The 27,897-nt window shown below is 33.0% G+C and overlaps 1 protein-coding gene across 3 annotated transcripts in view; it reads left to right on the top strand.

The window, feature by feature from the left end:
* Positions 1-11,573: 11,573 nt before the first annotated feature.
* LOC114318582 (disease resistance protein At4g27190-like) overlaps positions 11,574-27,897 on the top strand; it is a 38,408-nt gene continuing 22,084 nt past the window's right edge. For all 3 annotated transcript variants that reach the window (XR_014339903.1, XM_082886965.1, XM_082886966.1), the window contains exons 1-2: positions 11,574-11,832; positions 21,884-21,989. The gene's annotated coding sequence lies outside the window, so the exon portion shown is untranslated. The remainder of the gene's footprint in view (positions 11,833-21,883; positions 21,990-27,897) is intronic.

Below are 27,897 nucleotides of genomic sequence, written 5' to 3'. Positions count from 1 at the left end.
GTTTTCAATATAAATTTTAATACATAAGGAATAAATAAAATTAATTTGCCTTTCAATCTACATGTTTTCTTTGAGGCCCACTCAACATACACTTGATAGATTTGTCAGCCTACGAAATCATGCATAGGTTGTTTAAATATCTTGTTTTCCATCCACATAGACAATATTATTAGGTTTCTCCATTTTTATTTTTATTTTTTGTCATTATCAATGTTTATCAGAATTTTTCCCTTTTTTTTTTTCTAGGAAATATGGATTAGTACTCTAGAAGATGAAATCCATGCTGAATCTTAATTAGATTCCGAACCAGATTATGAATTTATAAGGAATAACTCTCATAAGTGGACAATTCATGGTTTACCTCAAGCTATACCCAGAAAATCATACAATTCTTGTTTGAAAGAAATTTGATATTACAGAAATACAGACTTGTTTTGTGATTTTTTTTTTAAAAACTTTTTTCAGAAATTTTTTCCAAAACCTATCCCGTTTTTTAGGAAATACAAAAAAGTTATTTCCAAAATTTCAAAAACTGTTTGTTGTGCAAAAATGAAAACAATATGCAGGAAATGGGTAGTTTTGAAATTTTTATTTTTTTCCCAAAAATAGGGAAAAAAAAGAAGCAAAAAATAAAAAGAATTTGTCGCAAAATATTGATAGCTCTACCCTTAATTGATAGATACAACTAGTTTATTATTGAGTTTTCATTTTCTTTTTGCAGTTGCCAATTGTAAAGAAGGCTGAGCTACTTCCTATGGTTATGTGATGTCAACCTTACTTAGGATGCCATTATGTAAGGACACATGCTTCCTATGATTTGTGTTTCCAAATAATTGTCTTGCTTTGCTATATCAAAATTGTTAGGTTTTATTCTTGGCAACCCCGTTTGACAAAACTCCTTTCAGTTGTATTTATTTTCGCACTTTTATTTCAGTGAGGCTATGAGTGTTTAGATGCGAATCGAACTCGAATTGTGCCTTTCAGAGAAGTTTGTGATGCTAATGCTTTCAAGATTGCCACTTCGCTGATTATGACCGGGATCGAGCTGCCTGGTCAGCTCGCGGGGGTCGAGGGGGCAGCGCCCCTTGGCGGGTCCGGGGCAGCGCCTAGGTGGGGTCGAGGGGCAGCGCCCCTGAAGCAAAATGGAAAATTGTCTTCAAAGTTGCCTATCCGCTCGAGCGGAGAATCCTTGGTTCCAGTAGTTTTGGTCGCCTGTAAAAGTATTGAGATGTGTGATTTCGCGCTCGAGCGGGTTCTCTAGCGGTCGAGCAGACCTCTGTTATATCACGTGCATATTTTGCTGAAGCCACTCGAGCGGGCTGTTGGGCACTCGAGCGGACTGCGCGAACACAGTTTTTCGGATTTCAATAAGGATTGGGTTTTCTTCCAAATCTAGGATTACTTTTGGTTTTCTATAAGTAGTTGGTTTTCTCCCAAAACTAGTCTACTCCTTAATTCCTCCAGATCTTCTTTTTGGTTCTTAAGGTTTATATCTGGGGATATTTTGTTAGTTTTCTTTGATGTTTTATTGAGTATTCAACTCATGGTTTAAAGAGAGTACATCAAAAGTTTTGTTTGTTATACACAAGAGAGAGAGAGAGTTGTTCTTCGGTGGATTCTGAAGAATTTGAGCCTGAAGCTTCGGTGGATTTTGGAGTGGCTCATCGTAAAGACAATTCCGAGGTGAAGACGGGGTTGGAAGAGGCACATAGAGGTTGGTTCAATTAGGTGTGGATTCGCTAGGTAATTGAGAGTATACCTGTGTAATTCCTTTAAATCTTCTTAGTGGATTGTTTTGTGGCTGTTGCCCGCGGTTTTTTAATCACAGTTGGAGGTGTCCAATTGTGGTTTTTCCACGTTAAAATCGTTGTATTGATTTGTCTTGATTGTTTGATTGGGATTGTTATATACTGCTTAAAATTGTTACATAATCACAAATCAATATTTAGGGGATTTCTAGATTTTTCAAAAATGATTACTCTAATTAAAGGTATGTTTGCCTAATGTGTGCTAAAGATTTGAAGAGTAAATAAAGGGGGAAAAAGTACCCAATGCGTGTAATTTTGCTTTCTCTACATTGTAATGGAGCTTGTATCCAAAATTCTTTTATCTCAATTAACAGTATTCTATGTTTGTTTTCATGCTTCTTTGTATCTGTGGTAAAAAATATTTTGCAATTTGTTATTTATTGACACGTGATTGACTAGTAATAATTCATTGTACAACAATAAATTGTTGCTTGAATTTGTTAAGAGGAGCTTGTGATTCATTGGAAGCGAGTTTATGCTAAGGAATCCAAGGAGTCCACTTGTGTCAAACTTAGATTCTCAACATGTATTGTTTGAAACACATACCAACCTAAAAGCTTAAACTTGTATAAGTGGTGAGTTCATCCAACGTAATACTAAAGCTCTTCCTTTTTGTTTTCCCTTCTTGATATGAGACTTTTCATCTTTATCATGTACCGACAATATTCTTTCCCTCAAATCTAAACCACACATCTGGCCAAGTACTCCCCATGTAGTTATTGCACTGAACTGGGTTAGAGCCCTCGATTCAATCAAGTCCATTGACCTTCTAGCTCACTGATGAGTCCGAAATTTCATGAGCCTAAAGCTAATAGAGTCTAAGTCAAAGTCTTTTCTTGTTTTTGATAAAAAAACAAAAAACACAAAAACAAAAAGAGTCTTTTCTTGTGAGTCGTGCCCCAATTTTATCTGTTTGTCGTCAGTTAATGACAATGGTTTGCTGATGAGAGAAGTAGGGCATAAGTGTATGTCATTTAGGCACTGTATTTAACATTATATGTTGAAGTTTTTTGTAATTTTGCCCATAAGCTATGATTTGTTTTGATTACAAACTTTGTTATCCTTTTTTTTTTTTTTTTTTGTGAATATTTGTGTTGGCTAAAATGTTGGCTTATTTTTCCTACGAAGGAAAATATCATAAATGCGAGCGTGCCAGCAAGGATTGAAAAATCCTTACAGATTAAATTCAAGCCAATTATCAAGCGATTGTGTTGACGGTTCTTTTGCCTCAACGAAGAGGACTTCAAGATTGCCAAGTGTAAAGAAAAGAAAAATTAAAAGAAGAATGGGGAACGGAGAAAGATGATTGAGTGAACAATCAAAGTAATAATTACTTACCTCTACTCCTATGCTTCGAAAAGAAAGTACATAAAATGCTTCGAAATGGAAATGCTGAAAATAAATGCTTCGAAATATAAATCTACGTTAAACTACTCCTAAGATAAGGAAAATAACAAGAAATATTGAAATCAAGTGTCTTTGATTATGAATTCTGGATCTTTTACAATGTAGCCATTAATGGCTATTTATAGAAGAAAAAATACAGCAATAACTACTTAGTAACTACCCATTTCTTCCATCTTCATTCTTGTCTTGCCATGTGTCCTTCCACTCATCCACTTTGTCCTCCCACTCATCCACTTTGTCCTTCATTTTCTCCATTATCTCTATAACTTCTTTTAACTTCCAAATGAATAAGAGGATGCCACGTGTCCTGCAATTATATAAATAATAAATAATAATAAAAATTGCAGATTTATGGTGTTAACATTACCCCCCGCGGCCCTTAAAAATGATGTTTATTTGAATTTTTGAAGGGCCGAACCAAGCACATGACTAACCTAAGCAGCAAAGTGCTTCGAATGATGTAACAACACCAATAAAGTGCTTCGAATGATGTAACAACACCAATAAAGTGCTTCGAATGAGTATGAAATTATGACAAGATGACTCGAATTATTACTAGTAACAAGCTTCGAAAGTGATATAAAGAACCAAAATCATTCTTCGAAGGTCGATGGAACCAACCAAAGACGAATTACATCCTCAAAAATACTCGACAAAGCTTCGAAGGTTCATAACCTCCATTATTATTTCTTCGAAGCTGTTGTTGATACAAGATAGAGTGCTTCGAAGCTTACAAAATTATGGCAAAACGGCTTTCGAAGCAACTTATGGCAAAACGGCTTTCGAAGCTGTTTTTGGCCAACATTGTGGTTATTCAAAACTTATATGTTCTGGTTCACACAGAATTAATGAAAATATTAATTTTGTGCTTCGAACCAATTATTAATTCTTCGAAGACACCAAAACTGTTGTTCTTCGAGCCAACTTATGATGCCAAAAACAGGCATTATTCGACAACTAATTAATTGTCATTTTACATATATTTGAAGAGATGTACACATTTCGAAAGTTTTCAAAGTTTTATACAGTTTCGAAGGTGAAGTAATCAACCTTCGAAACAACTCTTGATGTTTCGAATGTATCTTCAAAGCTTTATACAGCTTCGAATGTGAAGTAATCAACCTTCGAAACAACTCTTGATGCTTCGAATGTATCTTCGATGCTTTGATTGTGTACATACAAACAACTGGCCATCAATTTGAAAAGATAAGCCATTCTCAACCATTTATTTAAATGCAAAGGCTTTTTCTAGCCAAGTTCATGCATTTTAAATGGTCATCCCTTGTTCTTAGTGCTTCGAACTCATAAGAACAATTTGTTAATTTTATTAACCACATCATCATAATTATATTTTGATGTGAACCACAAATCCAAAAAGGATTTTGAACACCAAAAGTCATGGTATAGTGTGACCATGAAAATTTATACTTTTTGACATTTTGAAAAATGTCAAAAATTTTGAATTCATGAACAGTGGCTTGTTCATTGTTCTTGACCATGTTTGTTTTAAAAACATGACTTTTGCCGAATAGGTTTTCATAATTATTTGGCAAAATGGGTTGTTTTTCCATGTTAGCCATTAATGGCTTATGAAAATCACCCATAGATATATTATTTTCATGACTTGACTCTCTAAAATTTGGTTTTTGGACCCCCCGAGTCATACATGGAACATCATTCTTAGCCAAATTTGGTTCAAGAACATGCTCTTTCGTTGTGTTAATTTCATAATTTGGCTCTTTAAAAACGGATTCTTGAACCCCCCGAGCCATTGATGAAATCAACTCTTTGCTTTTGCTATTTTTAACCATGGAAAAATTCTGAAAAAATTCACCAATTCCGGCCATTAAGGCCTCAGTTAAAGACTTGGTAGTGAGAGTTGATAACTCATCATTCCATTGGCGAATTTCCATATCAAGTTGATGAATTTCTCCAATTAAATGGTGTCTTTGTTCTTCCACCAAATAATATTGTAAGGGATGAAAATTTATTTCATCAAGAAAATGAATCTCTTCTTGAAGATCCAAAATTTCTTGTTTACGCCAATAAATTTCATCTAGACTATTTGAAATGGACAAATCCAATTCATTTTCCATTTATTACACTTGACGTCCCACTGGGCGTGCCAAAAAATGTTGGCTAAAATGTTGGCTTATTTTTCCTACGAAGGAAAATATCATAAATGCGAGCGTGCCAGCAAGGATTGAAAAATCCTTACAGATTAAATTCAAGCCAATTATCAAGCGATTGTGTTGACGGTTCTTTTGCCTCAACGAAGAGGACTTCAAGATTGCCAAGTGTAAAGAAAAGAAAAATTAAAAGAAGAATGGGGAACGGAGAAAGATGATTGAGTGAACAATCAAAGTAATAATTACTTACCTCTACTCCTATGCTTCGAAAAGAAAGTACATAAAATGCTTCGAAATGGAAATGCTGAAAATAAATGCTTCGAAATATAAATCTACGTTAAACTACTCCTAAGATAAGGAAAATAACAAGAAATATTGAAATCAAGTGTCTTTGATTATGAATTCTGGATATTTTACAATGTAGCCATTAATGGCTATTTATAGAAGAAAAAATACAGCAATAACTACTTAGTAACTACCCATTTCTTCCATCTTCATTCTTGTCTTGCCATGTGTCCTTCCACTCATCCACTTTGTCCTCCCACTCATCCACTTTGTCCTTCATTTTCTCCATTATCTCTATAACTTCTTTTAACTTCCAAATGAATAAGAGGATGCCACGTGTCCTGCAATTATATAAATAATAAATAATAATAAAAATTGCAGATTTATGGTGTTAACATTACCCCCCGCGGCCCTTAAAAATGATGTTTATTTGAATTTTTGAAGGGCCGAACCAAGCACATGACTAACCTAAGCAGCAAAGTGCTTCGAATGATGTAACAACACCAATAAAGTGCTTCGAATGATGTAACAACACCAATAAAGTGCTTCGAATGAGTATGAAATTATGACAAGATGACTCGAATTATTACTAGTAACAAGCTTCGAAAGTGATATAAAGAACCAAAATCATTCTTCGAAGGTCGATGGAACCAACCAAAGACGAATTACATCCTCAAAAATACTCGACAAAGCTTCGAAGGTTCATAACCTCCATTATTATTTCTTCGAAGCTGTTGTTGATACAAGATAGAGTGCTTCGAAGCTTACAAAATTATGGCAAAACGGCTTTCGAAGCAACTTATGGCAAAACGGCTTTCGAAGCTGTTTTTGGCCAACATTGTGGTTATTCAAAACTTATATGTTCTAGTTCACACAGAATTAATGAAAATATTAATTTTGTGCTTCGAACCAATTATTAATTCTTCGAAGACACCAAAACTGTTGTTCTTCGAGCCAACTTATGATGCCAAAAACAGGCATTATTCGACAACTAATTAATTGTCATTTTACATATATTTGAAGAGATGTACACATTTCGAAAGTTTTCAAAGTTTTATACAGTTTCGAAGGTGAAGTAATCAACCTTCGAAACAACTCTTGATGTTTCGAATGTATCTTCAAAGCTTTATACAGCTTCGAATGTGAAGTAATCAACCTTCGAAACAACTCTTGATGCTTCGAATGTATCTTCGATGCTTTGATTGTGTACATACAAACAACTGGCCATCAATTTGAAAAGATAAGCCATTCTCAACCATTTATTTAAATGCAAAGGCTTTTTCTAGCCAAGTTCATGCATTTTAAATGGTCATCCCTTGTTCTTAGTGCTTCGAACTCATAAGAACAATTTGTTAATTTTATTAACCACATCATCATAATTATATTTTGATGTGAACCACAAATCCAAAAAGGATTTTGAACACCAAAAGTCATGGTATAGTGTGACCATGAAAATTTATACTTTTTGACATTTTGAAAAATGTCAAAAATTTTGAATTCATGAACAGTGGCTTGTTCATTGTTCTTGACCATGTTTGTTTTAAAAACATGACTTTTGCCGAATAGGTTTTCATAATTATTTGGCAAAATGGGTTGTTTTTCCATGTTAGCCATTAATGGCTTATGAAAATCACCCATAGATATATTATTTTCATGACTTGACTCTCTAAAATTTGGTTTTTGGACCCCCCGAGTCATACATGGAACATCATTCTTAGCCAAATTTGGTTCAAGAACATGCTCTTTCGTTGTGTTAATTTCATAATTTGGCTCTTTAAAAACGGATTCTTGAACCCCCCGAGCCATTGATGAAATCAACTCTTTGCTTTTGCTATTTTTAACCATGGAAAAATTCTGAAAAAATTCACCAATTCCGGCCATTAAGGCCTCAGTTAAAGACTTGGTAGTGAGAGTTGATAACTCATCATTCCATTGGCGAATTTCCATATCAAGTTGATGAATTTCTCCAATTAAATGGTGTCTTTGTTCTTCCACCAAATAATATTGTAAGGGATGAAAATTTATTTCATCAAGAAAATGAATCTCTTCTTGAAGATCCAAAATTTCTTGTTTACGCCAATAAATTTCATCTAGACTATTTGAAATGGACAAATCCAATTCATTTTCCATTTATTACACTTGACGTCCCACTGGGCGTGCCAAAAAATGTTGGCTAAAATGTTGGCTTATTTTTCCTACGAAGGAAAATATCATAAATGCGAGCGTGCCAGCAAGGATTGAAAAATCCTTACAGATTAAATTCAAGCCAATTATCAAGCGATTGTGCTGACGGTTCTTTTGCCTCAACGAAGAGGACTTCAAGATTGCCAAGTGTAAAGAAAAGAAAAATTAAAAGAAGAATGGGGAACGGAGAAAGATGATTGAGTGAACAATCAAAGTAATAATTACTTACCTCTACTCCTATGCTTCGAAAAGAAAGTACATAAAATGCTTCGAAATGGAAATGCTGAAAATAAATGCTTCGAAATATAAATCTACGTTAAACTACTCCTAAGATAAGGAAAATAACAAGAAATATTGAAATCAAGTGTCTTTGATTATGAATTCTGGATATTTTACAATGTAGCCATTAATGGCTATTTATAGAAGAAAAAATACAGCAATAACTACTTAGTAACTACCCATTTCTTCCATCTTCATTCTTGTCTTGCCATGTGTCCTTCCACTCATCCACTTTGTCCTCCCACTCATCCACTTTGTCCTTCATTTTCTCCATTATCTCTATAACTTCTTTTAACTTCCAAATGAATAAGAGGATGCCACGTGTCCTGCAATTATATAAATAATAAATAATAATAAAAATTGCAGATTTATGGTGTTAACAATTTGATACCAATTTGCTGTTGGAAATTCAATGCTTATGAGATAAATGGTTGTCCTCACTAGTGCAGATATATCCAACATAATCTTCAAGAAAGCCCATTTGTACACTGAAATTAGTACTATTTCCACTCGTATCAATCAGCAGCTTGCTGAATATTTTTTTTTTTGATAATTCTATTCATCTGCTACACTTTGGATATGCTACTTATTTTACTTTGTATGACTTGGCCCCAAATTTTGTTTGTAGTGGACTAAAGATATAAGATTTTCAAGAAATCCATAGAAGATATGCCACTGATTTTACTTTGTACAACTTGGCATCATCTGTGGAAATTTAGTTTGTAGGAACCAAAGTTATATAGTCAACGGATGGTTATAATGCCATAATTCATTTATTGAAATTCTTAGTAGCCATTCCTTCCCAAGTAAAGGTTTCTGGATGTGACGCTTTGTCAGATCATAAGATAATCATTCATGAGGTACAAGAGGTCCCATATGTTAAATTATTGAAAGAAAAAAAGAAAGAAAGAAAAAAAATCTCATATTGAATCCACCAAAAAAAGATTTATTTCAAACTCAAAAAAGTGATTTAAAATATTTCTCTAATACTCCTTCAGGAAGTTCATGCTGCTTCTGGGAATGAATGCTTCTTCAAATAAAGGTCATGTTTACATTGAGTTTTGCTTTCAACTATTAGAAAAATGTTATGCACCAATATAATTTAATCAATAAAATGATTAAGAGATTTATATAAATAAAATATGAAAGTAAGTAAATTCATATGGAGTAAAAAAGGGTTGGCCTATGAGATTGAGAGGCGTGTGTAGTCATTGCCCTAAAGCCATTGTTCCTCCCACCGTGAGGGTACAACCGCAGTGCAACGGCTCCAAGATAAAACCCAAGTGCTCACAACATCTCTTAATCATTTTATTAATTAAATTATATTAGTGCATAATATTTTTCTAACAATCTAAGGCTTGGTTTGGGAAGTAGGTTGGCTTTTTGGCTTTTTGGCTTTTTTGGCTATTTTAGCCTGGGCTAAAAAGTTTGGTTTGGGAAGGGCTTTTTGGCTTTTTGGCTTTTTTGACTTTTTTTGTGAGAGAAGAATGTAATGATTATAGGTTGGATGTGATGTTTTGTTTGTTATAGCTAAAATAACCTATTTTGTTTTTTATGGCTAAAATAGCCAAAAAAGCCTGAAAACTAACTTGCCAAACAGAGGCTAAAGCTGTTGTGTTCTAAAAAGAAATTTTGTTTAAGATTTTTTAGTTTTTAAAAAAAATTGAGAATGGTGAAAGAACCAATTGAATTCCCACCATGATTAGAGAGCTTAAGGATAATAAGTTTAAAATCGCTATTGTTATGAAAATGTATGACTTGAGCTTAGAATAAGTTGATTCATTATCTATGTTTATCTTTCTTCCTCTCTTGTATATATGTTGAGATGTTAATGGGTTTAGTCTTGTCAAAACAATATCTATTAAAAGTAATAGTTTTATAAAATGTGTTGAGCTTATTTTAAAGATTAAAATAAAACTCATTATCTGTCAAATTAAAATTCATATTCTAAATTTGTACCTTGAGGTTTTCAGTACGTGGTATTCTTTAGATTAATGGCTTACCTGTGGATTAATATTATTTTCTGTTGTCCGCTTGTGTTTAATAATAAAAAAAAACCTTAATCTTTGGTTAAATTTTTCTTCTTCTTATTATCTGACTATATTAAAAATATTAAGAAAGCAGTGTGAATTGTTGCATGGAATTGTTGCATATGTAATTTACCATTACTTTGTGTAATTGATAGCATGTGGCTGTTGAAGATTAGTGTTTGGATCTTTAATGTTATTTATAAAGATTTATGAAAATAAATTGCCAAATTAATTGGTTTTAAATTTTGTTGACTAAACTATTAGGATGTGGTAATGTTAATGCATAATTTTTTTCTAACATGAACTAGTCATCCAAATTGTACATTGTGATTTACTTTATTGTATTGTACAATATTGCTTTGCAGCAATCATGATCTATAAAAGAAACTCTGTATTTTTTTTTTCAACTCTGACTCTCCTATTCCAATCAGTTTAAAACTTAGTTTGATAGAGCTAGCAAAAACTACTTTGTTCACTCCCCCTTATATATCCTTCATGTCGTGAATGTTTGGCAACTGTATTATATATATATATATATGTTTTATATGACTAAATTACCAATCCTGGTTGTGTCATGTGCCTTGTTCCACCAAGCAGGAAAAAAGTGGGAAGAGGTCATCTTTGGACAGAGTAATTAATTGAGAATTGGGTTTTAGTGATTATTTTTTGTGTTCTCATCCAATGGATACTTAGGGAAGACAAGAGGTCCTCATCATAGATGATTGTCATCTATTAGATCATTTTTATCTATACAGTCTATATATTTTTAAGAATAGATCATTTATGTATTATATGTATATATATATATATATATATATATATGATTTAATCATGTGATTAGTTATGTCTGATTAAACTAATTTTTTGCATACATATTTTTCTCGGCTTGTCATATGAAATAACGATTCAGATCATTTACATGAGTACAAATTAGTCCTACAAGATGGCAACTTTACCTATGAAGTTGAGATATAACTTTAGCAAATCCGAACTCGCTTTAATTGGTGCTCCACTAGTGGAGGATGATGAGGCTGGTCCCCCGAATTAGTCGGTTTAGTAGACCATATACCGAGTTGTAAATTTTTTTTTTAATAAAACTATTCTTCTTTTTAACAATTTAATATAATTAATTATTGTTATTATTATTAGATAAGAGAATAAATCTTATATTTGAACCTTGCTATTTATTAAATAACTAAAAATTTGAACATATTTAATACGCTTATAAAAAAAGCTTGATTATATCAAAAATATAAATAATAAAATTATTTCTTTATTTAATAACTTAAAGTTGTAGTTGAATTGATGGTGAAGATTTATTGACTTATCAAGGAAAGAATATCATTTTTCTCAAGGCAAGAAAATCTATAGGAAAAAGCAAAAGAGAAAAAGAAGCTAGTATATATCCTTTGTCATCTTTAATCCATGGAAGCAAAGCATCAAACATTTGTGCCACATACATTTGTCATCTTTAGTCCATGGAAGCAAAGCATCAAACATTTGTGCCACATACATCAATGATCAAACCAAGAAAAGAATTGCTTTCCATTTCTCAAATATAGAATGTTCAGGTCTCCATCCCATCTCCATCTCTATCTCCATTGTGATCCCTACAACAACCATTTCTCTTTCCCTCTCCATCTCTATCTCCATTGTGATCCTTGCAGCAACCATTTCTCTTTCCCTCGTATAATTGTTTACAAAAAAAAGGTACGCTTAAATTTCTAGTTTCTCATTTTGAATAGTGTTAAGACTGTATTTGGATTATAAATTTTGATAGGGATTTAATGTGAGACAAACATGAATGAAATATAAGTTAAATTTTTTTTTTCTATTTCTTTTTTTCTTTCCAAATTTCTATTCAAATTCATAATTCAAATACTGTATAAATAAATGTAGTCCACTAATTGCCTATTCTATTTATAATGCAAAGCTAATTGAATGTCTGTCAACATAAGCTACTCAAATTGCATGATAATGGCCATAATATTTTGTATGCACACAGTTGTGTGTGTACTAATTTATGCATCATATACAAGGCATTATTGTTATATGGGATCACCTTTCGATGTGTGTTTGTTATTGTTATTATTGTTTTATGGATTTTTATTATGATTTGTTATGGTGTTAGTTATAATTCGTTGTGATGATTATGATTTAAAAGTTTTTGGTTATACATACCTTATGTAGTGTTTAGTTGTGACTCATTTTTTTCTTAATCATAACTAAAAAAGATCCAATTATGATATTTCTAATTATCAATCTTAGTAATAACATTACTTACATATAACACATGACCATTTTATAGAATGAGTAAAGGTGAGTTTGTATCTAGTTTTTCTATCTACGTCTAAATTAATTAATAGAGACTAAGTTAGGTGTAGATAGTTTTAATAGGCGGTGATCTGGTGTAACGACAAGCACCATCTTCGTTCTAGTGTTGTGGCACGAGTTCAATTTACAAAAATTCAGTATTTTTCCAAAAAGTAAAGGTAAGATTAATTTTTTTAAGGGGAAATAACAATGTAAGGTAGGATACCCAAATTTTTTTTATAAAACATGGGAGTGCAAGTGTGAGTTGCATCTCTTCATCTGTGTGTAATTTTTTTTTAATCGATTTCATTGACATATTATTCTCCCTTGTTTTAATTATTTTATCGGTGAAGAAGAGAAACATTAATTATGAAAACTAATGTACATAAAATACTGACACGAGCATCAATAAAACAAAGAGACTCTACAACGTATCAAAACAAAACTAATCAATTCCAATTAGATTTATACTGAAAAACAAGCTCAATCATCTACTAACACTACATCAAAGTTGGTGAGGTGCAAACCAAAACAAAAACTAATTTTTTCCCCCTCAAAATTTTGAATATATATATATATATTTCTGGGTGGATAAATTATAAATTAAAGACAAAAAATATACGCATTGCATACCCCAGGTAATACAATAAATCTAACACCCCCCCCAAATAGGGGGGGAGCCAAACAAAATATAACAAACCCTGCAATAATCGGGTCACCAAAAGAAAATCACAAGTAAAGCCCAAAAATTGGCCACATATTGTTGCTATTGTTTTTGGCTATGAAAAAATTCTTGTCTAGTTGTGTTTTCATTTTCTGTTTTGAGAAATAAAGTACATTTTGTATTCGTTTTTGTTTCTAAAAATTGAAATAATTTTTAAAATTTGTGGAAAGAAAAAAGAAGTTTTATTTGTTTTGAAAAAAATTGTTGGCCTCCTCCCTTCCTACAACGCCCAGCATTCAATAACTCATTAAATATGTTTTCTTATTATTATTTTTTTATTTTAAAAATATGTATCACACATTATTTTTTATTATTTTTTTTAGAACAATTTTTTTTTTAAATTTATTTTCTGTATTGACAATGATACCAACACTACCTTAACCAATGAATTTTTGTTCTTTCAGTTTTTTATTTTTTTAATAGAAAACAAAAACATTGCACGCAACAAAGCAAGCTTGAAACTTGAAAGAAATCATTAGATAGTGTTAGGGGTAGAAATTGGCCCGTGTGGCGTCGGTTTTGTGTCGTGTTATATCGAGTTCATATTTAAAATAAGTCAACACTAATACGACTTATTTAATTAAACGTGTCAATTATCTTAACACTGACCTGACTTACTTATAATCGTGTTAATCTTAAACCGACATGTTTAATACGATTAGTAAAAGTTCATATTTCAGATTAATTATAAGCAAATTGAACCGTCTATTTAAAAAATTAATAATAATAATTTGTTTCAGATCACATGCATAGAATAATTTGTTTAAACATTGACACACAATGATAATATATATGCATGCTAATATCTATGAAAATAATTAAAAATATTCAACACTAGTCCATTACATATCCAATCTAAATTATTGTCACTCATTAATATTTAAATATCCAATATAATTTTAAAAGCAAAATAAGTTTTCATCCAATACCAAACTAATAACTATAACACAAAAAAATTAATAAATTAACTAAATCAAACACCATGAATAAAAATTGTAACACAAAAAAATATTAATAAACTAACAAAATATATTATAATTGTCAATTATGTTAATTCACCATTGCAAGTTGTAACTTGTATACTAAGAAGAATAAAAAAAAAAACAAAAATTATGGCTTTTGCTTGATTGAAGAGTTCTTCTAGATTTTGAGAGAGGGAAACAATTTATCAAATCACAACCGACAGTTGATTTATCATTAATTTAGAGTTACACTTTATTAGGTATATATATATATATAGAGATTTAAATTTTAATTTAATGGATGAGAATGAATTACTTATATAAGATCTTATGGTTGTATTCGGGTTACAAGCGAGTCAATAGTGGATTTGTGTTAATGTGTCGACACGAATTTTTACGCAGGTCAGACGTGTCCATTTCAAGTTTTACTTGTTCAACCCAATTACGGTTCATTTAATATTCGTATTTTCGGGTCATGTCATATTCGGATTCAAGTCAAAAAATTATTAATCCTAACTTTCTAATTACATATACGATTCGAATTATGTTAACGATTTATGTACCAAATTTCCACCCCTAGACAATGCCAATAAAAAGAGTGGTGATAATGCCATAAATCATTTTTATCCTACCACAATATTTTAATACAAACTGACATTTATTTCTCAGCCAAACCACATAATCTCCCCCATTTCTTTTTCTCACACTCTCTTTTTGGAGTAGGAATCCTTATAAATCACGGATATTTCAAAAAAGGTCACGCATTTGTATTGAATATCAATATTCTTTGGATATTCGCGGATATGTATTAGATACTTATTCAAAGTATTAGATACTTTTTAATTAATTTTTCATTATTTGGTGTATCGAATACTTAATTTTGAAGTATCGAATATTTTAAGTTACGTATTACTTATTTTACGAAATTAGAAGTGTCATTTATCGCATACCAATAAAATATAATATAATTGTAAGGATAAATAGAAGAATATTTTCTAATATTTTGTTTAGTTCTTTGATAAAAAAAAACATAGTGAATTTATAATATCTAATTTTTAAAGGTTAATATTTTACATTATAAATTATAATATAGTTTATCAACATTCTTTAGCTTATGTGTAACTTGCTTTGCTACTACTAATTTAAAAAATATATTTTTTTACAAACATATCCTAACCGTTAAGGGGTGGGTGCGGGTCGGTTGCGGCCATAGAACCTCCAATCCGTCATCCGTCCGCCAGATTGGCGGATTGGAGAAAATCAATCCACATCCGTCCGCCAATCCGGCGGATGTGGATTGAGCGGATTGGCGGTTTGGCAGATGAATGCGAATCGGTTTGGCGGTTTGAAATTTTATAAATTTTCAACATAGTTCAACTTGTACACTTTCTCAAAAAAAAAAAAAAAAAAAGTATTACAGTCAATGACTTAAAAAAGTATTACAATTACTGCATGCTCATCCAAAGAAAGAAAGTTTGAAACTTTAGAATATCAAAAACACTGCATGTCTCATCTACATATTACAATCACAACATGTCTTATCTACATAAAGTATTACAATATGTGGTTCTTAAAATATAAAAACAATTCAAACCACCAAAACCATGAACATAGCAGTAGTAGAGATTATATGTCTCTGTATTGTTACATTTATATATGTTTTTGAAAACAAAAACTAACCAGCATATATCATATTTTCTATTTATTACTTTTAGAGTTAGATTTAAAAACAAAAAAATATAAATAAATAATGCGTTTATTTTTTTCAATTCAAAAAATATATTCAAGTTGAAAACTTTTTTTCAACAGAATATTTAAACTCTTTTTCAATTGAAAACACAAACAAAATATTTAAATAAATTGAAAACACAAAATCTTATAAATTATTAAGGGTGCTCGCGGTTTGGCGGTTCGGTTACGGCCAAAGGGACCTCAAAACCGCCATCCGTCCGCCAAATTGGCGGATTAGAGAAAATCAATCTGTAACCGTCCGCTCATCATTACGTATCCATCTAAAATGTGACGGATCGATTCGGTTCGGTCAGTTTTAACGAATCAATATATCCGCTATTCACCCCTACTAACCGTACCTATATTTTATTTTTTTAAAAAATTTAATATATTGTCATATCGGTATCTATGCTTTATAAATAGATCCTCTCCAACAATTGATCCCTCAGTTCCCTACACTTTACATAAGATGAAGACATGTGAACTAATAGAAACGGTATCGTTTTTGGAAAAACCGCACCGTTTTGTCTTACGGTGGGGAAAAATAACGGAGAGCAATTTATTTATTTTTACTTGGGTCAACAACGTGAATAAAAAACATAAAAAAAACAAAGCTCCAAATACAATGAAAAAACATAGCACCAAATGCAATAAAATGTTTTTATAATGCAATTGAATAAACAAACATTACTCTCATATAGGAATCAAAAACACAAATAGAATCTAGAGAGAGAAAAGTCCCTCCGTTGTTACCCGGGGAGTTTTCTTTGATAGTTCCTCATCAGATTCTCTGTCTGGTTTGGTAAGAGAGTTACTTAGTGGCTGATCTGATTTTCAGGCCAGCTCTATTTGTTTATGTTGTGTTTTGATTTGTTTTTTTAACGCAAGTCGTGTTTATTTCGGTTTCATGGAGGTCCGACGTGTCTGTCTCACTCCGGCTATTCTTATGGCTGGTTTGGGGTGCTGCCCAAAGCTTGGTGTTAAGCTCAGGTGACCTGTGAGTGTTCATGCTGTTGCATCATGGTCTGGGTTGGGTTACCACCAGTGTGGTCGTCAATGGTTCGGCTCGGTGAGTTGGCTCACAGTTCTGCAAGGCTGAGCTCCATTTGGTTCCTTGCTTTTCGTCCGCGGTTTGGGTCGGCGGATGTGTTTGGGTCTTCCATGTCCAGTAGTCACTCTGTTTGAAGTGGATCTGTATGTTATAGTTTCTCTCTCTAGAATATAGATAGAGGGATGATGTTGTGGTGTGCAATCCGTGTTTGATGGGTTCTGATTTTGGTTGGTTGTCATTGGTTATCCATCTGTAGTAACAGTGGATGTGTTGTGTTGTAGTCACTGGCTTTGGTGAACTGGTTTGTGTTCCTTCTCTAGCGTTGGTCATTTTTGCCAAAGCCATGATCGAGTTTGTGCCGGAGCTCTCCAGTGCCGGTTGATGATTGGTGGTCTGCTCCTGTCTTTCCGACGGCTGGCTTTTGGTCTAGTGAGAGACAGGTGTATATGGGTTAGTGTGCTCCGGCCGTTGGTGGCGATATGGTCGGTGCCTGCTTTTTCCGGGGTTGAGCCGTCGCTGGGTTCTCCGGCGTTGGACTGATTTTCTCCTGCGACGGCCTGGTTTTGTAGTGCCGATGCTGCAGTGAGGTTGATGAGGTGCTCACGCCGTCCAGTTGGTGACGATGATGTATAGCCACGCGCTGATTCATTGTGGCGCGTCGTGTTTGGTTGTGTATCCACGTGGTTGTGTATTGTTTCCATCTTCAACTTTCAAATTCCTGCCGAACTGCTTTGTTGATTGGAAGTTGAGCTGATTGATGTTGGTACATGGGGTGGTGGATCCACGTGGGTGGTAATTTGGCCCACGATTTTGATCAAAACCAGCACATGGTTTTGAGACTCTTGGTGTTTGATGTGGGCCAACTAATATTCAAATGATGGCTTTATTTTTTAGAATAATGCTTGGGACTTTCTTTTGGCACGTGACAGGGGTGATTGGAGGAGCAAGAAAAAAAAAAAGGTAATCAATGAAAGAGAGAGAGGGTCAAAAGGGGTGAGGAAAAAAGGAGATGAATCATTACTCTATTTTTTAAATAGCTGCCTTTTGTTTGGATCCATATGCTGTTGTTTTGCCTTCTGGGGCCCACGGTCTGTAGGTTTTAATTGGTCCCATTTGGTTTTGTTTTGTTTTGGTGGGTTATTTATCACTGCTGTACAATTGTCCATATATCTTTCCTAGTATCCATCTATTATTTTTTTGGATGGTAGAGGGTACTTGGGGATTAAAATGATATATGGATAATATTGGTTTTATTATGAATAATGTTTGAGAGTCACAATTTGTGTGGCTCAAATGGCTCAAAACTGTCAAAACGATGTCGTTTTGACATGTTTTGTGCTTAAAACGACGTCGTTTTGGCAGTTTTGAGCCATTTGAGTCACAAAAATTGTGGTCCTCTACCACAAAAATTGTTTTGTTGAGGACCGGATTGTTACGGGATTGTTTTAATTAGTTATTTTTTTTATTATTAGTTCTCTCCTGGGGAGGGGGTGTTGTGATTCGTTGCGTTACCTGGGGTATATCCTTGTAAATGTGTAAATTTGTCTTTAATTTATGACTTATCAACCCCCCAAAAAAAAAAACACACAAATATATGTGCCGTAATTTTTTTTAGCAAATAAATACAAGATGTTTAAGAAAATCAATTGTATAATATAAATTAAATAATCCAAGTTAAGGTTGTGAATAACTCAAGAATTCAATATGAAGTTTATAATCATAAAAGTTAAATTTTTACAAATTAGCAAAATTAATGAAAGTTTTTCATCAAATTAGCAAAATTAATGAAAGTTTTTCATCAAATCCAATATAGTGAAATTTTGGGGGGGGGGGGGGGATATAAAGTTTATAATCATGAAAGTTAAATTTTTACAAATTAGCAAAATTAATGTAAGTTTTTCATCAAATCCAATATAGTGAAATTGGGGTGGGGGGTAAGTGCAACTCCTTTAATCTACTAACAATTTGACAAATCCAAAACTGATTCATAGCATTTGATTATAGAAATTTTGAAATTTATGGGCAAGTAAGGTAATTGCAAAAAGACCAGTAGACGCAAGACATCACGTGCTCTAAATGGCGTGAAATTTGTCGAGGCACGAAAAATATCATAACGATCAGAACCCCCCATTACTTTGTTGTGACCTATGATGGATTTTGAGTGAATTCTAACATTTATGCCATTAATTTTGCAATTTTGTCATTTTTGAAAATATTTTATTAATCTTTAACTTGATCTAGATGAATCAAATTTTGCCTAAGTTTTTCTAGTATGTTTCTTTTTCATTACAGTATCCCAATTTGAGCATAACTCAAATATTTTCATTTTTGGTAATTTATTTTATTTTGACTTGATTAGCAAGTAATTATCTTAAGATTTGATTTTCCTTTTTTATTTTAGATTTTCTCTAGCATATATTGACATGTACGCTTTAGGACAAATCAATCGATTTTGGAGAATCAATAATATAGTAAGGGATAAAGTCATTTCTTTATCAAATTCATAATTATTTTTTGTGTTCGAGTATTCATTCTATTACCATTCCCTGCATCAAAAACACTCAAATCTAGGTGTAAAAAATCCATGGCAGTACACAATCTCAATAATAAAAAATATAAAAAAAACAAAAACAAAAATTACCCGTGCTTATGACACTTCTAAATTGATCATTACTAGTAAAACTAATTATCAGTATCCACTTAATACCTAAATACACTCTACGGTGGAGCAAGCACACATTAGACATAAAATAATTATTTGTAGCACATCCAAACTCTCCGATGAAGCTGCCCAGTGAACCTTCAAAAGATTAATAACCAAAGCACTAACATAACTTATCTCATACTCTTAACACTCGTAATACATTCAAGCCCACCGTATTAATAGGCCATTACAAAGCACCAACACATTTATAGGCTTACAAAGCACCAACACATTACTTTCGTTATATATATTTGTTTTAGATAAAATTTGTATTTTTGAGACTTACTTGATGAGATCTATCAAATAAAATTTTGAATATGAAAATATTTAAAATGAGAGAGAGAGAGAGAGAGAGAGAGAGAGAGAGAGAGAGAGAGAGAGAGAGAGAGTTTGGGTCCGGTGCTGTGAAAGTTCATGCTTTTTGAAATTTTACACTTTCGAAGTTGTTTCAAAAAGTGAAAATTCACACAATAGAGATTCATGAAATCATGTCAAAGAGAGTTAAATTTTACACTTTGTTTAATCCAAAATGAACAGTTTCAAAAGTGTAAATCCTCAATTTCATAGTTCTAAATTGAAAACTTTGAAAACCTAAAATTTAACAGTTTCAAAACTATTTTTAAAAGACCGAAAGTTCATAGTTTTTGAACTCAAAAGGTGTATATTTATCATTTTTATGTATAATTTCAAATATCTCTATTGAAATATGGAATTATGTAACAAGAATAAAAGTGAAAGTTCATAATTTTCTAGTTTGAAAGTATGAAGTTTCATAATTTGAAATTTCAATTTTTGATAACTGTTTTAAAGGTGTGAATTTATAGTTTCTTCTAAATCATCTCTGATTATTTCTAATTTCTTAAAAATTTATGTTATTTTTTCATTTCATACTAACTGTAATACCAAATTAACAAGGGCCATGTTATGGTACACATCCTCAAAAAGGTAACAATTATAAAGATTAAACCATAAATGCATGAAAATCCTAAATATATTTAGGATCTTGCTAACAAATACCCTTATGGAATAAGAAAAAAGATTTTTTTAAAATTGAGCTTAACACAAAACAAATTTCGTAACACTTTTCATTGATTTCATAACATTTTTTTTTTAATTTTTTCATCTTTTTTAAAGTACTTCTTAACTCAAATTTGATACTAAACAAGAACGCTTTATTTGCATTTAGCTATTCATTGTTGTTAGGCTTGATGATTATTAGCTTTCTAGTTATAGCTGGTTTATTTGATGTAATATTTTTTATATTTATAATTACTCTCATATCGATTGAAAAAAAAGGGGTTAAATTAGTTAGCAAGAATAGAAAACTACAAATCATTTAGCTGGTGCAAGACACTTTAATTTTCAATGACATCGAAAGAACAGAATCAATTGCTCTATCCTGCCTATCTTTTATTAGGGTTAAATTAGTGACTTGGGATCCTCTTCCCAACACTCTGTACCAATTTTATATCCCGGTATTCTTGAACCACCACGTGCTCATTAAAAAAACTATCATTCTTGTACCGCCACATGTCCATAACTCACTTAAAACAAACTCAATCTCCTTACCTCATGAGTCATCACTTATTCTTCTATCCTCCTCTACCCTTGACTGTAACCACTGTGGACCACCATAAACAATAATGCTAATATGATTTTAAGAGTGTAGACATTATTCCATTTTTTACCAGTCTTAAGGTGGGTGCCTTCCAAAGCCTCTCGATGATGAAACAAAGATGAATGCTTTTGATCCACTTGGAACAACTTTTGGATAGAGAGAGACTCCCGACCCTAAACCTGTTTTAGCCAAAATGTTTTCAAACCTTTAAAAATGATTTTCGAAATTGTTTTCAAGACTCTTTTCAAAAAATGAAAAACATGTTTATTCTAGAAAACAAGCGAGGACAAAGTTGAAATGAATGAAAGAATGAAGAATACTCTCGAAATAGCTGAGTCACAGGTTTTTGTCCTAGCCATAGCTTTTTTGTTCCCTGCACCCGTAGGAATTATATGTGGCCGCAAAAGTCATGCATGACAGAATAGTTTCTAGAAGATTGTCCCTCAAACATCTTAGAAGATTCTATTCGCATATACTCCGGTTATCCATGGGAAATGGCATATTCCAGAGGATCCCTTGGCCTATATATGCACACATTTGTGTGAGAAAAAGGGTCTTTCCTCTCTCTCTCTCTCTCTCTCACACACACACACACACACACACACAACTCAATTTATGCTAAAATATATACTCAACTCCCATCTCTTTTCATCCATAGCTAAACTTGGAGGACTTTTAGCACCACTGGAGACTTGAGGAAAGCTTGAAAAGACTCATCTACTATTTGGACTTGATTCTTAGTTGCTTAGAGCTTTGGTAAAGAGGTAAATCTATATCTTTGATCATTTTCTTTCGTTTTCTTTTATTTTCTCTTCTCTCAAACACTCTCTATCTCTTGTGATCTTTGGAGTATATAGCTTGTTAAACTTGAATAGATTGGGGATACTTGCCTATTCCCCCATATATTGCTTGAGTTGCATTATATTCATTTTCTTAGAACTTTCTTTCCTTTCCTCAGTAACCAAACACTTTATATTGTTGCATTTGTTTTCCTTTTAGTTGTATCTTTGGCTTGTATAGTTAGGATTCTAGCCAAATCCTATTTATAATGGTTTTAACTCCATTATCTTCATTTTTTTACCACTTTCTTGCATTTTTTGGAAGCCAAACATGTTCTTTCCATTTGAAAATGGTTGAGTATACTCTTTCAACCTATCATTACATGGATTTGAGCATCTCATGCTCATTTCCATTAGTAGATAGTGAGACTTCTTCCATTCTCTTTCCTCTAGCTTTCATTTTTTTGATTAGTAGCTTAGTTTTTTTGGAAGATACTTGAACCTACTCTCTCAAAACCATCATTCTATGGATTTGGGTATTTCATACTCATTTTCACGTGTAGAGAGTAGATTCAGTCCATTTATACTTTCTAACTTACATTATCTTGCTTATTAAGTTTTCTCAGATTATGGGTTAAATCTATTTCCCTCATGTTTCCTTTCATGGATTGAGGCCTTTGCTTTTCCAAATGCCTTTTTTCCATGTTCTTTTGGAATAAATTTGTAACGTCCCCAAAAAGACCCAACATGCATAATACATCAACCCACTTCCAACTAAAATAATAACCATGGCTCAAGAGATGTCGGAAAGATACATTCACCATGTTTCCTTACATAGTTCCAAAAATTATACAAAAGTAATCTCACATGCGATTATACATTCATTGGCAAACTAGTACATGAATCTATAGCATGTAAAATCATTCAATCAAAACAAATAGGCTCTCAAGGGCTTACAAGTTCCAAGGCAATAGCCCGATTACACAAAATGGTCTTTCAGACCCATACACATTAGCTCTTGGCTTTACAAAAAATTTACAACAAAAATAAAAGAGTAATCTACTCTTCACAATCATATACATGCCATCAATTCGGTGGGATCACCACATCTTTACCTGTACCAAAATCCCATAGGGGTGAGCATAAAGCCCAGTAGACAATTCTTACAAAGTATATACAGTTATGCGAAATTTCTCAACAACATATGCAAATATGCTGCCATGCCATGTCATTAATGAAAGGACTTCAACTTTAATGCACAACTTTGAAAATCCCCGTGTTACCAATAATCTTATGCAATCTCATCAATTTCAAAACTTCCAATTCTTTTAATCAATAGGGGCGGTAAATACGACATTGGTAATCCCTAGACTGGTGTCTGCAGGTAAACTCTACAAGTACTACCAAATTGTCATTTTTACCGGTATTAACCGGAAGGCTCGACACCTATCTGCGCGGTTTTCTGGTCTTTCACCATGGACACTCAGGCCAACTTATCAAGTTCAACTACACCCCTTATCCGAACTTACCATGTATTTACCCCATACACATTTCCATAGTTCTTATTACAATACCTTCCTCTTTCATGAAATAAATATTTTCAATCTAAATTCACAATGCATAATAAAAACAAGTGAATGAATATGCCATACAATGAATTTCCATACCTCATAACATTCCTCCATTGGCAAATATCTCTACAATAATGTCAACATTCACATTTCTCAAGTTTTAACACTTTAGTCTTTCAAAATTATATGTAACACTTTCCGATATTAATCTCCAATGTTCACAATTCCCACAATCTATGGTGCACAACAGTTAACCACACCACAACAACACATGCTCAAGTGTTTAGTAATAATGTTAATACAACATCTCTTTTCTCATTTATCATGTAGATGATTATTTTGCTAAACATAAGATGAAGTTTACTCTCCCTCATTTTCCTGACACGAGAAAATAAAGAGTTTCATAGTCACATTTCTATCTTTTTCAAAAATCCCCAATTTCTAGGGTTTTTTCATCATAAAACCAAACATTTCCATTTTTCTTGATGAATTCCTATCCAAAACATTTTTCTTAAGTTAAATAGATGAAACCCTCAAGGATTGACCTAGAAACTTTTGAAAGTATAAAACCCTCTTTTGGAAAATCTCTACACCCTTGAGTCATAACCCAACTATCAAACAAATTCATGAGAAACACAAAATCAACCTTTAATCTTGCAAAACATGTATATATAACTCAAGAATGTCCCTACCTCAAGGTTTGATGAAGAAATAGAATGAAACCCTAGCTTTGATGGGAGACTCTTCAACCTCTACCACACCAAAAGAAGCTCTAGCTTGACCTTCAATGCTAGAAAAGGATGGTAATGATGATATAAACCCCAATGGGTTGCAAGAATCAAAGAGTTTAAGTAGTTGCGGAGGTTTTCTAGAGAGAATGAGGAGAAAAATAGGGTTTAGAGTGAAAGAGAAATGTCTAAAATGAGAGATACATTTGGACAAAAAGAGGGAAAAAAACAGAGTTTCGGACTGCCCAGGCTACCGCACGTGTGGCGCCCTTTCCCGTACATGCGGAGCGCCTCTTCCCGCACGTGCGGCCCTCATCCCTGCACGTGCGGTGGCCCTCTCCTGCACCTTCTTCCACACGTGCCTTTTAGGTAGTGTGGGGCCTCCCATCTCCCCTGAATTTCGCACGTGCGGCCTAGCCTCCGGCACGTGCAGCTCCTCTCCCGTACGTGAGGCCCAAGACCCCCGCAGGTGCGGCTAGCCAACCAGCTCAGAAAAGTTTTTGGTTCAACTCTCGGGCACTCCGGACCTGACCTCACGCTCTCCGGAACCAGTAAAATTTAACACTGAGCGAAAACAAGGACAACGACTTAATTTTGAGAATTATTTCCAGACGTTTCAAACCCAATGAGACCAAAAGAGACGAAGTGAAGAGGAAAGAAAAGAAGGAAAATAAAGACCCGGTCATCACAAAATTCACCTCATTATCTATCTTTCCCTTTCTTCTTTTTGCTTTCCTTTAAGTAGAGTAGCATTTGTTTCTTGTTCTTAGTTTTGCTCTTGGTGAAATAATGGAATCTATCTCCACAAAACCACTATTCATGGATTTAGACTTTTACATGTTTATTTTCATGTGTTGGAGGGAGATTCCAATCACTTCCCTCTCGTTTATTTTCTTTCCCTTTATTTTTTGTTTTGTTATTGTGCTCTTTGATAATGCTGAGATCTACTTGCCTCAACTCCATGTTTCATGACTTTGAGCCTTTAGCTCCCTTCTTAGGTGAGATCTTGGCTTATTTTCATATGTAAATGGGTAGATCTTAGTCATTATATATTTATTCACCAATTTCATTCGTTCTCTTATCTCATGTCTATCTTTCATGATCATAGCTTAGTTCGTACTTTTTAAGCCCGGTACATCGTGTTTTATTATTGTTGCTATCTCGTTATGTCGATTATATGTATTGAGATGGTTTCCATGTATGAGATGATTCACATGAAATTTTAGTGGCAAACGGGTTCATAGGATTCATTTTATGAGTTATTGCATTTATAGACTTTTGCGTCTAAGATTATGCATATTTTTTTGTCTCTCTAATCCCTTTCATACTTGGCTTGATGCTAAGGAGTACTAGGTAAGTTTCTTCCCTTTTATTTACATCTTGCTTTTGTATTCTTTCTTATTTTGTCTAGCATGCTACCATGAGACTATGTACTTACTTAATATATATTTCGATTTTTGCTCATTGTTTGGAGGGCATTTTGCCTAAATTGAAAATGCCTCTATCTTTTGTGAGGGTTTTTCAGTTTTTTTTTTTTTTAGAAAAATCCTCATAATAAGACTATTTTCATTTTTGAGAGAGTAAAATCTTTTCAAAATAGGTGATTCAATCTATACATGTTTACTTCACATAATAAAGATAACATTAATAATTGGAGTATGAACATATTTTGGAAATGATTCTTACATCAAGAATTAGTATAGGTCGATCTTTGATCAGGTAAGTAGAGGGTGGTCAATTCACGACCTTTCTTTCTTATACCTAAACTCTCGAACCAAATTTTCCAATTGCGACAGGCAATGACCTATATTAATGTCACGCCCCGAAAATAAACTAACATGAACTAACCACATCAATCCTCATTCACAAAATAAAAGACAATAAGCCTTCCATCCTTATATGATAAATAATCAAGTTTATACAAAAGTTTCACATGCAAATTATACATTCATAGGTAAGAAAACGCATGAATTTATAGCATGTGAAGCATGTCATCTCAAAACAAATAAAATGCCCTTATGGGCTTACATCTTCCAAGGCAATAGCCTCGTTACACAAAATGGCCTCTCAAACCCATACACGTTTAGCCCTTGGCTTACAAAAAGATTTACAACAAAATAAAGAGCAATCTACTCTTCACAAAACATATCCTCCCCATCAACTCGGCGGGATCACCACATCTTTACCTGCATCAAAATCCCATAGGGGTGAGCACAAAGCCCAGTAGAGAATTCTCACAAAATATATACAGTTATGCAAAACTCATCAACATCATATGCAAATATGATGCCATGCCATTATAAAGAAGTACTTCATTTTAAATGCACAACTTGAAAATCACCATGTTTTCAATAATCTTATGCAATCTCATTAATTTCAAAACTTCCTATTCTTTTAATCAACAGGGACGGTAAATACGACTCAGGTAATCCCTAGGTTGGTGTCTGCAAGTAGGCTCAACAAGCACTACCAATAACCCCACTTTACCGGTTGCTAACCGGAAGGGAAGTGGTATCTCCTCCGCGCGTGTTTTCGGTCTTTCACCCCAGACACTCAGGCCAACTTATCATTTCATCTACATCTCCTAACCGGACTTACCAAACGTATTTACCCCATACACATTTTCGTTGTTCTTATTACAAAACCTTTTTCATTCATGAAATAAATATCTTCAATCGAAATTTATAATGCATGATATTAAATTAAATAAGTATGCAATACAATGATTTCACCATGCCTCATAGCATTTCCTATTTTAAATATCTATACTACAACACCAATTTATTAAGTTTCTCATTTCCTTCTTTTCAATGTTATTTCACAAAATAACCACATACCATCAATTCTTAGAAACATCAATCTCTCACCCTACATAATTCATAACAAATTAGCCTCCTCAAGACTACATGTAATGTTCTCAACGTTAATCTCCGAGATTTTACAATTTTCACATTTCATGGTACATAACCATTTGCCATTTCCCAACTATACATGTTCAAGTGTTTGACTAATATGTTACAATACTATTTCATTTCTCATACATCAAATAGATTTGAAATTTTGCTAAACATGTAATGAAATGTACTCTCATTCATCCTCTTGACACAAGACAATAAGGAATTTCATAGGCATTTTTCTTTTTTTCCAAAATCCCCAAATTTTAGGGTTTTTCATCAAAGACAAAAGTTTTCCCATTTCCTTGGCAAAAATCCCACCAAAATCATCTTCCTAGAGTTTTATAAAAGAATATCCTCATGGATTAAAAAGGGGTTGAGATAAAAACTCATTTCTTTAAAACCTTCTCTACATTTAGAGCAATAATCAAAATCAACACCATAACTTCAAGAAAGCTTTAAAATCAACATCACTTTGGCAAAACATGTATATATAACTCAAGAAATCCCTACCTCAATGTTTGATGATGAAAGAGATGGAAACCCTACCTTTGATAGAAGATCCTTCAATCTTCCACTACACCAAGAGGAGCTCTAGCTTAGATCTTCAAGATTAGAGAGAGAGGATGATAATCTAGACTCAAAGATGGCAAGAATCAAAGTGTTTTAGTGTTTTGGTGAGGGTTTCTAGAGAGAAGGA

The sequence above is a fragment of the Camellia sinensis genome, chromosome 9 (assembly GCF_055761805.1).
Source record: "Camellia sinensis isolate YWXY chromosome 9, ASM5576180v1, whole genome shotgun sequence".
Classification (NCBI taxonomy): domain Eukaryota; kingdom Viridiplantae; phylum Streptophyta; class Magnoliopsida; order Ericales; family Theaceae; genus Camellia; species Camellia sinensis.
Note: the sequence above shows the minus strand (reverse complement) of the source record. Positions and strands in the feature narration are given on the sequence as shown.